The sequence below is a fragment of the Botryllus schlosseri genome, chromosome 2 (genome assembly GCF_051294905.1).
Source record: "Botryllus schlosseri isolate E-star chromosome 2, Bs_hap1, whole genome shotgun sequence".
Lineage (NCBI taxonomy): Eukaryota > Metazoa > Chordata > Ascidiacea > Stolidobranchia > Styelidae > Botryllus > Botryllus schlosseri.
The window spans coordinates 27,762,670-27,776,192 of record NC_137237.1 but is presented as its reverse complement, the minus strand read 5'-3'; the positions used below and the strand labels follow the sequence as shown (position 1 = coordinate 27,776,192).

The 13,523-nt window shown below is 41.8% G+C and overlaps 1 long non-coding RNA gene across 1 annotated transcript; it reads right to left on the bottom strand.

The window, feature by feature from the left end:
• Nucleotides 1–6,083: 6,083 nt before the first annotated feature.
• LOC145434343 (uncharacterized) lies at nt 6,084–7,814 on the bottom strand. The gene is made up of 2 exons (XR_013913349.1): nt 6,808–7,814; nt 6,084–6,331 (listed from the first exon to the last, which is right to left on the bottom strand). It is a non-coding gene; the product is annotated as an uncharacterized LOC145434343 (long non-coding RNA).
• Nucleotides 7,815–13,523: the final 5,709 nt, after the last annotated feature.

The window sequence follows — 13,523 nt, the reverse complement described above, 5'->3', positions numbered from 1 at the left end:
AATACCAATTTGGAATAGTGTGCGTTCTTTAGGTTACTACGCTTGGGTGATTTCAATATCTAGTCACAATATAACAGACAGTAGGTGACGAAATATTGACATGCAATGAAGTTATTATTCCAACAGGCCTACCCGAATATGTTTAATTATTATTTCTTGCGTGCCCTAAATTGTCCAATCAACCCAATCAACTCTAGCGGAAAATCTGATATCTGATAGTATACAAATTTACATCAATATATATGCAATTAACAATTTTATTGACCGATTCAGTCATGAATTACCTATAGAAAACGATCTGCCTATACTCAGTAGATTGAATGTGTTCGCAAGTTCTGGCGGAAACAACCAACTGTGGGGTCTTGGGGCGATGCTCCCCTGCTAAAAGTTTGGTATATCGCTTTGTGGGGCGCAAGACTACCGTTTTTGAGCAATTAGGCTGACGATCGGCCCCGATTTTGTGGATGGCCAGGCATAGGCGCCGACTTTTATTTTTGCATGGGGTGGCGGCAGGCGCGTAGCCAGGGGGTGTCGAAACCCCACCTTTTGAAACGCAAAACCCCTTCCTTATGAAATGACCATTCTGACGCTAATATTCAGTTGCAATTCAACAAGCCGTGTTATCAGTGTCACGCGGGGCCAATTAGCGAGATTATTCTGTGCATGTGCAATTGTGCATTGTGCAATGTGCATGCATATCGCATCGCGCAGTGTAACGCGACGCGATCTCCCGCTGAGATGATTGCGAAAGTAGGTCATGGATTGCCGCGCACTCGGCATTCGTCGCTGGACTGAGCAGTAATACGGCACAACAATTCTGGAACACGAAAGACAAGCAAGAATGATGATTACAAACGCGCGCGGCCAATCAGTAATTATCCCTTACCGTCAACGCAGTGGGTTTATACTTAGTATTGAGTATAGCTCACATCACGACAATCGGTTGCTGATTAAAACATCGATTTTGACTGCATTGCTGCATTTCCCGATTTACGTTCACAAAGCATAATTGGATTAATATTTTGGGCACTGGAATAAATTCCAACTAGCAGGCATACACAATAAAACACTGTTCAAGTGTTTAACTTTGCGCTACGAGAATATTTATTACAAAAATGGTACACAAAATATTTTAAACGCGGCTTGCGGCCCTCATCGATGCAAATAATGCACTTTACTTTGTAGAAGGTGAACGAATATTTGGTCGTCAAATCACGATAGGAGATGGTGTTTCTCAGAGCGCGCGATGAAATCTACGGTTCTAGCGATGAGGTTGAATTTGTACATCTAATAAGGATCGTTAGTTTGCTGAAATCAGTATCGGTACGCTGTGCGAAATACATAGTAGTGATCAATTTTATCCGACTGTACAATCGGCCGGCACGGTTGCGCTGATAACGAAATTGCCGACATGCCGCAAACCTGCAATAATTACAATTACAGGGTGCGCTAGTCATACCTAAATACCCAGATTCGGAAATGGCAACGAGCACAATTTGTTCTGACACGGGCATAAGTTTAAATCAAAAAGATACATAAACACAAACAATATTGCACTCAGAGATTGTTACTGTTTGGCGAAATTGATTCTGCAGACGGTAGTAGGACTGCATGCGGAGGCGCTAAATCATACCACCGCCGATGGTGCCAATGAGACATCGATGACCCATTTCGCATACAAATGATTCTCGCTAATTTTCAGTACGCAGTATCGATAATACGAATTAGCGAATTGGCATTTCAAAAGGACTGAATTTCTAGTTTTAAATGAGAAAATCACAGGCTACGCACCTAGGGTTTTAATACCGACAACGTTCTGGTTAATATCAGCCCGGAACCTACAGGCTACGCAAGTCCCGATCAGCCAATCGATTTTGATCGTGAAATGGTGCGATTTTAATTATCCGGGTGTTATTGCAGGTTGCAGCAAGAGCATTATGGGCGCATGCCGCAACCTTATCAATAGAAATACAAATCCCGATGGTTTGAAATTCGATCCGCGACACGGTTGTGCCCGATAGAGTCCGTCCAGCAATGAAGTTTATTGGAACTTAGAAGGTTCCCGCTCAAACTAATCGAATAAATTCAGAATATCCGCCACCGAGAATCTCTTGTTGCATCAATATTTGACAACATAATTCAATGTCGTGCACTGCACAATGCGCAGTATTAATAACAATCAAACACTGATAAGTGTCTTCGAGGGAATACGAGTGTATAGAGTAGACAACAATTAGTAGCCTAGAGATGATAGCAAACGAGAAAGCGCGCATCTAATCAGTAATTCCTCAACTTGCGTATGGCACAACGGAGTGCTGAGTCTGACATCGCGACAATTGTTTGCAATTGAATATGGGAACTTGGCGCAGGAATGACTTTCAATTCGGAGGAATACACAAACACACTGTCCTATTTCGCGATCCAATTAAAAAGACTATCACGAAACTAACTCAAGAATTATTTTGTAAACGAATATGCGTGCAAATACAATTTAATTGAGAGAAGTAGAACGTGAACTCGCTCGTCCGGTAGAGAAAGCTGTTGTTTCTCAGAGCACGCGTGTCGAAATCGACGTCGTAAACGAGGTCGCTTCGATTGTATGATTACTAATCACCGATTACAATTTATTGGGGCGCTTTAGGGACTAGTTTAAGCTGCGTATACAATTAGTCGCGCGCGTATCGGTTAATAGTAAATAGTTGGCAGTTACGCGATAATCACAGACTCGATAATTAACAGCACAGACGGCGGGCGTTTTTGTATGGGGTGGCCGCCACCCCATAATTATGTCATGGGGTGGCTGCGCCACCCCGCCACCCCGTAACTCGGCGCCTATGTGGCCAGGTATAGCTGTAGTCAGTTTTTTCGTGCGGCGCATTGTATTCATGGTAGGGATCGTATGAACCTCTAATAGGTTCAGGTTCGTGTGAACGTGTATCTTTTTTAAAAGTTTTGTGTGAACGCGATCGTGTACCTATGGCGTTACGGGACGTCAAATGGCAAATTCCAACCTTACAAATATTTCAGTGAAGTGATAGATTAATGTACAGCGATGACTGAGGCCACATTATGCCACAATGCTGAAGTACATGCTAACATTTTAAAAGTCACCGAATGTATCATCTGGAGCAATCAACTGATATAAATCCCATAAAATCAATATCTTCCGTCGCTTTGTCAACAATTTCGACGAGGTCTTGCAAGGGAATACAATCTTACGCCTAAACGATCTGTGCCAGACCGGACAATGTCTGGCACGTCTGACTATTGATATATTGATATTGAGCTAAGTGTAAAACGGGAATGTATACTTGCATCCGATATTACTCCGTTAACACGTTATACCAGGGGCGGGCAACTTCTCCAGTCGGCGGGCCGGATATAGGAAAATTGAGTGCTTGGCGGGCCGGATTGCTGAATCGATACATTATTCGCCCATTTATCCACAAATACAAGGAATAAATCGTATTTAATGAATGTATTTTAACGACAGCAATGTCACTTCAAAGCCATTTCTCGCCGATAATGGCGAATTTGAGAATAACATTGTCATACAGACGCCGCCATGTCTGCTTCTTCCTGATCAATCAACACACGGTGCAATCCCTAATTAAGATTTTAAGGCGTTCCATAAGCCCGGTAAGCCTACTTTACCAAAGATATCAATTCATTAGGATTGACTAGGTAACGAGATAGCGCCGTTGTTCAACTGTGTGGCCTCATTAATCTCGATATTGAATTCATGTACCCGGCGTCCTCTACGAAATTTGAAAAGTGACCTGCGACCCATTTTGAGTTGGCGACCGCTGGCATAAAGGGGGCCTTACAAAAGCATAGAAGTGTGCCGTGCTACAAGTCGGCGGTTACGGAATCAAAAATAAGACATATCAGCCTGGTGTAATTGACCATTGTAGTCGACAAAAATCATGATTACCACAGACGACATTAGGGTTGAGTGCATCGCAAATGCCGATAATGCAAGTCTTCTCGCTTAGACGAACTTACGCGTAAGCTCCACTATCGCAACGCTGCGCAATGTGCGCATACACGTATATATTAACATACAGTCACTAAAATTTGACGTAGAAACCAAGTACTGGGGGATCTCGGCAGACTGAAGCCGCGGGGCATAATATCATGTAAGACGAAAAACTGTCCGCCGGCCGGATCCGGCCCGCGGGCCGTATGTTGCCCGCCCCTGCGTTATACAGTAGCCAACACCCCGGTCACACGGATTTGGTTTTTATGATACAATAAACATGTAAAATAATGATCGATCCCATACGCCTGTTAGATTTTTTACAGTAGACAGAGATGTATTCTTCATATCACCTTCATTGATTGGTGGAATAAGAAGGATGATTCGCTGACCACCTACATGCATAGTGGCCCGAAGTTGAAAAGCAAAGAATTTCAACCAATGATGTTATGATATGAAAAATTGTAATATATGAAAAAGGTTCACAGCCCAGAACCTACGAAGATTCGTTTGTGAACGTCGCCCACAGAACGCGAACGTGAACCTCGCGTTCTCACCATTCCCAATTCATAGTATAGCCAGTAACGTACGGCTGGTGGTAGTGGGCAATGAGCAAGGTAGCACGACAAGGTGTTTGGTTCGACTCCGAAGCGCTTGTTCTCTCGATATTGTCGAAAAGAATATTAATTTTCGAGTTAACGCGGTCGGTTAAATCTATGACCTTTGAAGCGAAAGACTATATACGACTCCCGGCACTAGGTCATTTAGTTTGGCTGCATGGGCAATTTTACCTCGACTCAGCAGACCAACTACGGTATATTGAGATGGTTGCCATCATGATCATCTTTATTCACGATCAAACCCCTAAAATGTCACTCTCTAGCATCATATACTTGCATAAAACAGTTGTATACTTCACGTTCTGAGTTGATTTCGATTTTTGAAAGTTCACCAGTCCGCTGAATATTTTTTGAAATTTCACCGAAAAAGGTTGAGAACCACTGGTCTGGACTACGAACTCAAAATAAATAATAGAGGACGACAAGAACTCCTTCTCAACGATGACTGTAAGCTTCTCGGACTCATACTCCGTAGGCAGGACATGGCCAATACACTCACAAGGACCGAGCGAGGTCACTTGACGCAAACACACAAGAAGAGACAAATATAGGAGTAATATACAATGCCATCTGGAACTTTGAAGGGATAAAAGAATTAAAAGACAACATTGAATCAATATACCAAATCGGCGCAACAACTTACAACATAACAATTTACGAATCACCAGTGACTCAACAAATAGGCTAAAAGAAGGAATTATACAACAAACAAGAAATGGAATACCAACAGAAAACGGACGAATACTCATTGGAAATGCGCAAGAGCCGTTAAAAATTATAAATATCCGTGCGGTGCCAACTGAGACAACTGATGCAGAAATCAAGCAGGAGCTGGAGAAACTTGGATGCTGAAAAATGTTAAAAATAATTCGTATATTGCACAGAGGAACTAGAGTTCAAAATGGCTACAGACGAGTTCTTATCAATAACTATCAACAAGGAAAACTCCCTCCCTTTCTACACCTTCGTGGCCTCTCCTTTAAGGTCTCCCCGGAGTGAAATCACTGTCTGAAAAGGGACATAGCACGAAACTGCCTTAGTGTCACAGTATGCATAGAATTTAGAGAACCTGGACACCGATGCGTCGACTGTTCAACTCTGAAAAACGAATTTCCAACCCCCAAATAGGAACGGAAAGCGGCAACATCATAATAGCAGGAGATATGCACTGTAAAAAATAAAAACCTCGATTTACCGCGAAATGTTTGGAAGCACGGTAGCCAGACATTTCGTGGTAATCTAACATTACCGTTAGTCAATGTAAATTGAAGTTACACTCGTCCGGTAATCTCACTTTACACGGCAGACTGTAATGTTACAGTCACCTCCGGTATATCTAATCTACATGTTCTCCTGTACATTTGCGATCGAGACTGTCATTTTACCGCCTACCTACCTACATGCTGTCCCTGTAAATCAGGATTACATACCGCTTGTAAATTCACGTACATCCATACCTATCGCAAAGCAACCCGATGCAAAAATATCGCAACATTTTCTTCACATCCCCAAAACGACATTGGAACAAACTGTATATTCATTCATGATATCACGATGAAGTGGTTATCGATGGAAAAATATTGCTGCTGGAGGTCTAATTCTTCTTTAGGAGACATGCAGTAACACGAGTGGTCTCAAGAAAACGTGAATTAATTCCACCACCGGCCAAACTTCCAATTGTTTCTTTTTCTCGTTCTCATTCCTTCTGTGTAAGTAGTATCTTGCAGTTCCACTAAAAAGAATTCATGCGTAAGTCGCTATATAAAGCAAAGTTCCTAACCTGGACAGTGGACATGACATTATAAAGACTAAGACAAATAGGCTAACAAAAATATAACATGTTTTGAAGTACCGGTACTGGCACATTGTGTGATGACGGCTCCGCCTTATACATGGCATAGCAGAGATTCATGACTTTATCTCTGTATTGAAGCAAAAGGTTCCTAATTTAAGGTGGCATATGTGGCAAACAATTCCAGCAGTGGATGAAAACATATCTATGCTATGGCCCGAATATGACATTACCAAGCCAACAGTTACAACTCCTCCGCAGCCGAGTATGTGGTCACTATATAAGTCGACAAATATCCCAAAATAGAACAGAGAATGCGGCGAATGAAATATATCAATCATGAAATCCAAGTCATCGAGGGCTGGTGTGCAGAGTCAGATATTCACGGTAACAAATACTATGTAGTACTGTATTACCTTTTAAGATGCGTATTCCATTCAGCATTCCTAGGAATCTTCAACGATCGTGTCCACTTTCTTCAAGCACAACAAGCTTCGCTCCACCCTTTGCTCAAATCTCACTAATGGCCACTGGCCAGACGACACTCGAACGATTTCGAAATAAATGGTATTCATCCGCTGACACATGACACCAATAATATTTACTGGCCACGTTACAATGTTTGATCTGGGTCGTTTTTTCCATACAGAAACATTTATCATTGCATATAGTCCCTTTTTTCATCTAATTTCGCATAAATTGATATATATTCCACGTGTTGTTCACTATTACTGTACTTACCTAACCAGACGCTGCTTGTGATGTCACAGTTGTGCGTTGGTTGTTTACTACGAATCTCAGAAAAAGCAGTCACCTAATGTAACCTATTACAGTCGCCTTGTCCGCCATTAACAAATGGTCAGCTGAGCATGCGGTGCTGATATTTCTAGTTTCCCCGAGCAATATTATACTATACATCCTGAACTAATTTTCTAACTTATCAGCCTTATCCGTGACAACGAATGTAACCAGCGAGACTGGCCGTACAGCCATTGCCTTATAATATAATATGGCTACGGTGTACCACATTAGCTACGATTGTCAGTTATTTCTTGTACCCTACTAAGCTTAAATTGATACTAGGGCCAACAATTTCGGTGTGACAGACCCCAGTCTCGCAAACGAGGTTCAATCAGGTCAAATCACCTCTAGAATGATATATCAGTAACATTCAGTTCTACGTATACATTGGCTGCAGCGATTTTGAAGCTAATCAATATTGCCAATAGCCCGGTAAACTGCAGTAACGAGTAACTGTCAGTAATTTTGCGAAGAAAATCTGGTAACTTACTTTACAGCTATATTAAGGTAATATTACATATCAAAATGTAAAATGACAAGCTACGCACAGTAATTGGCTGCGACCGGTTATTCGTGGTAAAATTTACAGAGATTTCCCAGTAAATCTACCAGATTTTTTACAGTGTGGTCACCGACAAAATTGACAGTGAGAAACAAACTCTTTTCCGGATGAAGAAGGCAGCGGAAAGATTTGGAAGAGCTTCGTGAAAAACAAATCTCAGTCTTGGACATCCATAGATGGCAGAGACCATACACAATGACTTTCTCCAACACAAATAACTTCAACTCACGACGCATAGATGGAATCTATGTATCGAAAAGCCTTGCTTGCAACGATGGCGACGCTGGCGGAATACAAGATTAATTGCATATCAAACCCCAACCTATAGACCTATGCGAAAATCAAAATAAACCCAAACCGTCGCAGAGCTGGGGAAGAGGAACTTGGAGAAACAATGTATCTCATCATGAAAACTGCAAATACAGAATATTAATAGAAAACGCATACAACGAATTTGACATGGAGAAAACAAACTACGCAACCGTTGCCAAGTGGTGGGACGAGCTTAACAATAAAATGAAATAAAAAAAACAATCTATTTCCTATGGTATCGAAAAAAAACGAAAGCGAAACCAATTACAAAAAATTCTTGACAGCAAACTACAAGCACCTTTTATAACTCCTGAATAAAGATACAAAACTATTCAAGAGCTCAAGGAAATAGAGAAAAAACGGCTCGATGCAACCATGAAATTCCAATATAGAGAGCAACTTGAGAAGGTAGAAAAACCTACCCATCAGTTCTACGAACAACTGAAAGCAAAGAAGCCAAGGAAAACGATCACACGCTTGAAAGGTAGATCCGGAGATATAACGGAAGACAGGGAAGAAATCATAAACATAATACACGACTTTTATAAAAACCTTTGAAGTGATGAACAAACCGGAGATCAAGACTTACAACGGAATTTAATTGAACACACGACAAAAAGCGTAACATTTGAAAACAACATACTTCAAGACACCCCAATAACTGGATTAGAACTACAAACCGCCTTAAAAACACAGGAAAATAACCGATCACCTGGCCCGGACGGAATCTCGATCGAATTCTATAAGACCTTCATCCAAATGCTCAAGCACAACCTTCTCCAAGTATACAACAACGCTCTTCTCTTTAGAAGCACCGCAACATCATGGAACGAGTCGAAAGTTACTATGATTTTCAAGAAGGTGGATGCTGAAGACCTTAAAAACTGGCGGCCAATATCCCTAGCCCACTCTGACTACAAACTACAAACAAAAATACTGGCAAATAGAATTCGAAAAGACTATGTGATTTTATCTCCACCACACAAAAATGCGCGATAGAGTTCAGACAAATTATGGACGTATTACGTAACATTGAAGCAGCGATCAGCTATAGCAGTGGTCGGGAACCTATGGCTCGCGAGCCATATATGACTCTTTTGGGTATAAGATATGGCTCTTTGCCAAATATTTATTTTTGCACAAAATTGATCAATATTGCAGCGACTTGTTGGTAAATTTTCATCAAGGCCTAAATAATTATTCTCGTGGCAGTATTAAGTATTAACATGTATTTGAGAAGTAAAGACAATGTCTTCTTCAGGTTTAGGGGCTCGGACCCCCTCTCTTCAAAATAATCAAATTTAAGTTACTTTCTCGCCGGCGACCAATATCACTCACGAATTCTATGCGCCAGTATTGTTTGTGTTATATTGGAGCCGAACCTAGGCTCCTAGTAATTGGCAGGCTATTGAATAGGTCTCTGATTGCGCCGTTTATTTAGTTGCCTTATATAACGACTGCTCGTGCTGTTAGGATGTCTCTTCAGTACTAAACGTTTATCGTGTGTCGACATCGTTTCGTGGTGCAGCAGGGAGTACAGGCTCTGTATCCTGGTGTGACGGCAGCGATGGGCTCGAACCCACGCCATTGAAATGACTGGTGCCTCAAACCTCCTGGCTATGTATCTGAATCGAAATCTTGAATTGTGCGATACGTTGAATCAAAGAACATGGCAGCAGACATGGGGTAATCGTGATTAGTAATCGATTACGACGATTACAGCATTTCCAAGTAATCGTAATCGCAATCGATGACATTCGAAAAAAATCCGAAGTAATCGTAATCGTAATCGATTATTTCACATAACTAATCGATTTCTTGGTGAAAGAACGATTACTTTTTATTTGTAGAATGACTATTGACTGAAACTGAACAGTGAACAAGGAAGAGTGCGATATTATACCATGTTATTGGTAGGAGATGTCGGCTTCTCAAGTGCCGCTGCTCATTATCACGTCACAAGCATTAGCTTTGCTCGTCGATGATTACGTAACGAATTATCCACACATAGCAAATCAATGTTCGATGTATATGTATGTAGTCATCAGTGGCGGCTCGTCCTATTGGGCAACTGGGGCATTGCCCCACCTAAAATTCTGTTCAATAACAATTTAACCATTTATAGACGCACAGCGCTCAATATATACCGAGATCACAGCGAAACCCGCGTTCTTCTGGTGCTTTCGCTTGCAAATGCCCATACATAGCGAAGTCTCTGCGAAAATCGAATTCTCTTCTGTGTTTTCGCTTTGTGAATGCCTAGCCGGGGCTTGCCCCGGTAGCGCTCATAACAAGCTTTCACTATCTATTCTCTCAAAGCCGCGCACAATTAAGAAACGGTGATATACTCTCTCCTATTCGTAAAATGGCCGAGCAACCGGGGCATATATGCCTGTCGCCCCTAAGGTGTGATGTAACAATCGTATCTATATCTGAACTCGGATACCGTGATATGCGTTGAGTCGACCTTTGCTGGTATAGGTCGATTTTGATGGTGTTTCACACCATGATAATTCTTGAAACTTGGTATGTCATGTCGTGATGGTGGTATTTAACACTGTCCTAAGTTTCAGGGTTTCTACTCAAAGTTTAGGGTAGTAATTCCGTTTCCAAAGTCGAGTGTGTGCTGATCCGTCATGTATCGCAAACATATTTCACGCAAAGCCGGTATTGGTCTCCATTAATTTTAACGATGCTCCTTAGCTAGATCCGTCATGAGCTTTTACATGGTATGTCTTGATTTTAGTATCGAACGCTGTGCCAAGTCTCAAGGTTGGCACTCAATGATTAGGGCAGCAATTTCGTTATCAAGTTCGAGTATGGTAGAGATGTGCGCTGATCTGACACTTAGCCTACGTAACGCATTGCGGATTTCACGCAAAAGCCGGTGTATCTGTGTTCCATACTGAGATAGGTGATGAGATGATGATATCATGAAACAGTTTACTAACATCCTCGGTTTGCATTCAAATATTTAGTTTTATTTTATATTCTCCAATGTCAATTTCACCGTGGAATGGTGGCCTTCGAGCCATTTGCTCACAATTACAACCCCTGTCAAGCGCGATAGCTGTTTCGTTTTCGATGGCGGCTAACAGCTTATCGCTTGATCAGCCTATTCCTCAGTAAATTTTACGCAAAATTCGGCGTTGATCAATTCGTATTAATTTTGACAGTGTACCATACCGAAAACGGTCATGAGGCTACTTCTCGATGATTTCATGTAACAGTGTACCAAGTTTTCGGCTTTCATCCACGTATTTATTCGGTAATATATTTTCCGAAGGCGATTTTGCAGCAGACATATAGACAGTAGACACTATAGACCGTAAGCCGTATGTGTCGTGTGACAATCTCCAGCCTCAAGGTCAAAATCTCCCAAGCTGTACCGGGACCGAATTTCCGAGGATGCTATCCGTAGTTCTTCAGAATGATGTTTTGGATTCAATATGACATTTCCTTGTCCAATCTATGAGATAACAATTGCGTATGTGTCCGAACTCGTTGACCTTTCCAGTAAGGTATACGCAATCTCTCGATTTATAGTCATTTCCATTTCTGCAGATAAGTAGTCAGGTCAAGTGCGAACATGAATCCTGTTGAATCTTTGCTCCGTACGCCGTTTAGCCAGCTGCCTTTAGAGCAAAAATTAGAGGTAAAGCGACTAGGTCCGTATCAGCCTAGAAATTGCCCATTGGTCCAATCGTACGCCGGAGGAAAACGCACTCGTGCCTTTTCTTCAGCGCATTTCGATAAAAATGAATGGCTTACTTATAGCGAGGATAAAAACGCCTTGTTTTGCTTTTACTGTCTTTTATTCGACAGTGCCGGTACCGGAAGCAGTGGCTCTTGTTGGAACAAAATTGGTTATCGCGATCTGAAGCATTTGTCAGAGCGTGTGAAAGCGCACCAAAAATCCCAAGTGCACATGGCTAGTGCAGTTAAATATAAATTGCTTGGCAGAGTAAATGTAATGTCGCAGCTCAATGAAAGTTATCGCGTATCAGTCTGCAAGAACGATGAGCTTGTAGATAAGAATAGGCATGTTCTCTCTCGGGTGATTGATGCCATTAAATTTATTGGAGTTCATGAATTGCCCCTTCGAGGCCACGATGAGAAGGAATGCTCTCTCAATAGGGGGGTATTTTTGGATCTAATTAAATACACGGCTTCCATGGATAGCATTTTGCGCGAACATCTCGACACCGCGACAGTAGCTAAGGGTACCTCAAAGACTATTCAAAATGACGTGCTTGATTCGATATATCACATCTATCTACAGCATTTGTTTACCGAGATTGTTGACGCTGAATTTCTATCTATTCAGTTTGACGAAACAACTGACATTACGTGTTTGTCACAACTAGTCGTGATTTTTCGGTTCACGAAATTTGGTATGCCAGTCGAACGATTCCACAGCTTTGTGGCTGTTGACGATCGCACTGCTGTCGGAATTTCTTACGTATTAAAAAAAACATTACAGCCCTATTCAGTTGAGTCGAAACTTATTGCGCAAACCTACGACGGCGCAGCAGTCATGAGCGGATCGCGACATAGCGTACAAGTTTTAATGAAAGAAGTTTACCCGCATGCGCATTTTTTGCATTGCTACGCGCATCAGCTCAATCTTGTAGTGAAAAAAATGTGCTTAGGAATATCTTCTGTCAAGATATTCTTTGCAAATCTTTCTGGGTTCTCCTCCTTTTTCTCTGTTTCGCCAAAGCGATCTGATTTATTGCGCGACATATGCAAGCACCGGTTACCTAGATGCGTATCAACACGGTGGAACTTCCAATCCAGAGTTGTGCAACGAGTGTCAGATAGTAGGGTGGAGCTTCTGGAATGCTTCTCAGTGATTGAGAGCTCTCCTGTCTGGGATGATACTTCCATACGTGAAGCGGCGGGGCTTAAACGACTCCTGGAAGACGAAGAATTTTTGTTCTTTTTGAAGCTTTTTTGTGACATCTTCATGCACGTCGATACACTGTACAGCACTTTTCAGTCGCGTATGGCCGATGGTACTACTGCGCAAATGTGTATTGCACACTTTTGTGAGGCAATTTTGCATATTCGGGAGAGTACACTTCGCTGGTGACACAGCACTTTTACGTCGTGGGATAAGTGTGCAAAACCTGCTTGTTGCGGCTTACGAATGTTGCGATATACTGATGTCCCAAATCCAACATCGTCTGAATAGTGACCAGTTGGTTACTTTCGCCCTGTTAAATCCGAGAAATTTCCCTGCCTACAAAATTCATTTTCCTTCTGGACCACTGCGCAGCGTGCCTCTTTATTACCCGATGATCGACATTGCTCGGTTGGAGAGCGAGTTGACTTGTTTGTATTCTAATACATCCTTTTCGGAAGTTAAAACCACTAGTGAACTTTCAAAATTCCTAGTTGAAAATTCGCTTTCGATCAACTTTGCTACAGTAACTAGCTTTCTGAATATCATTT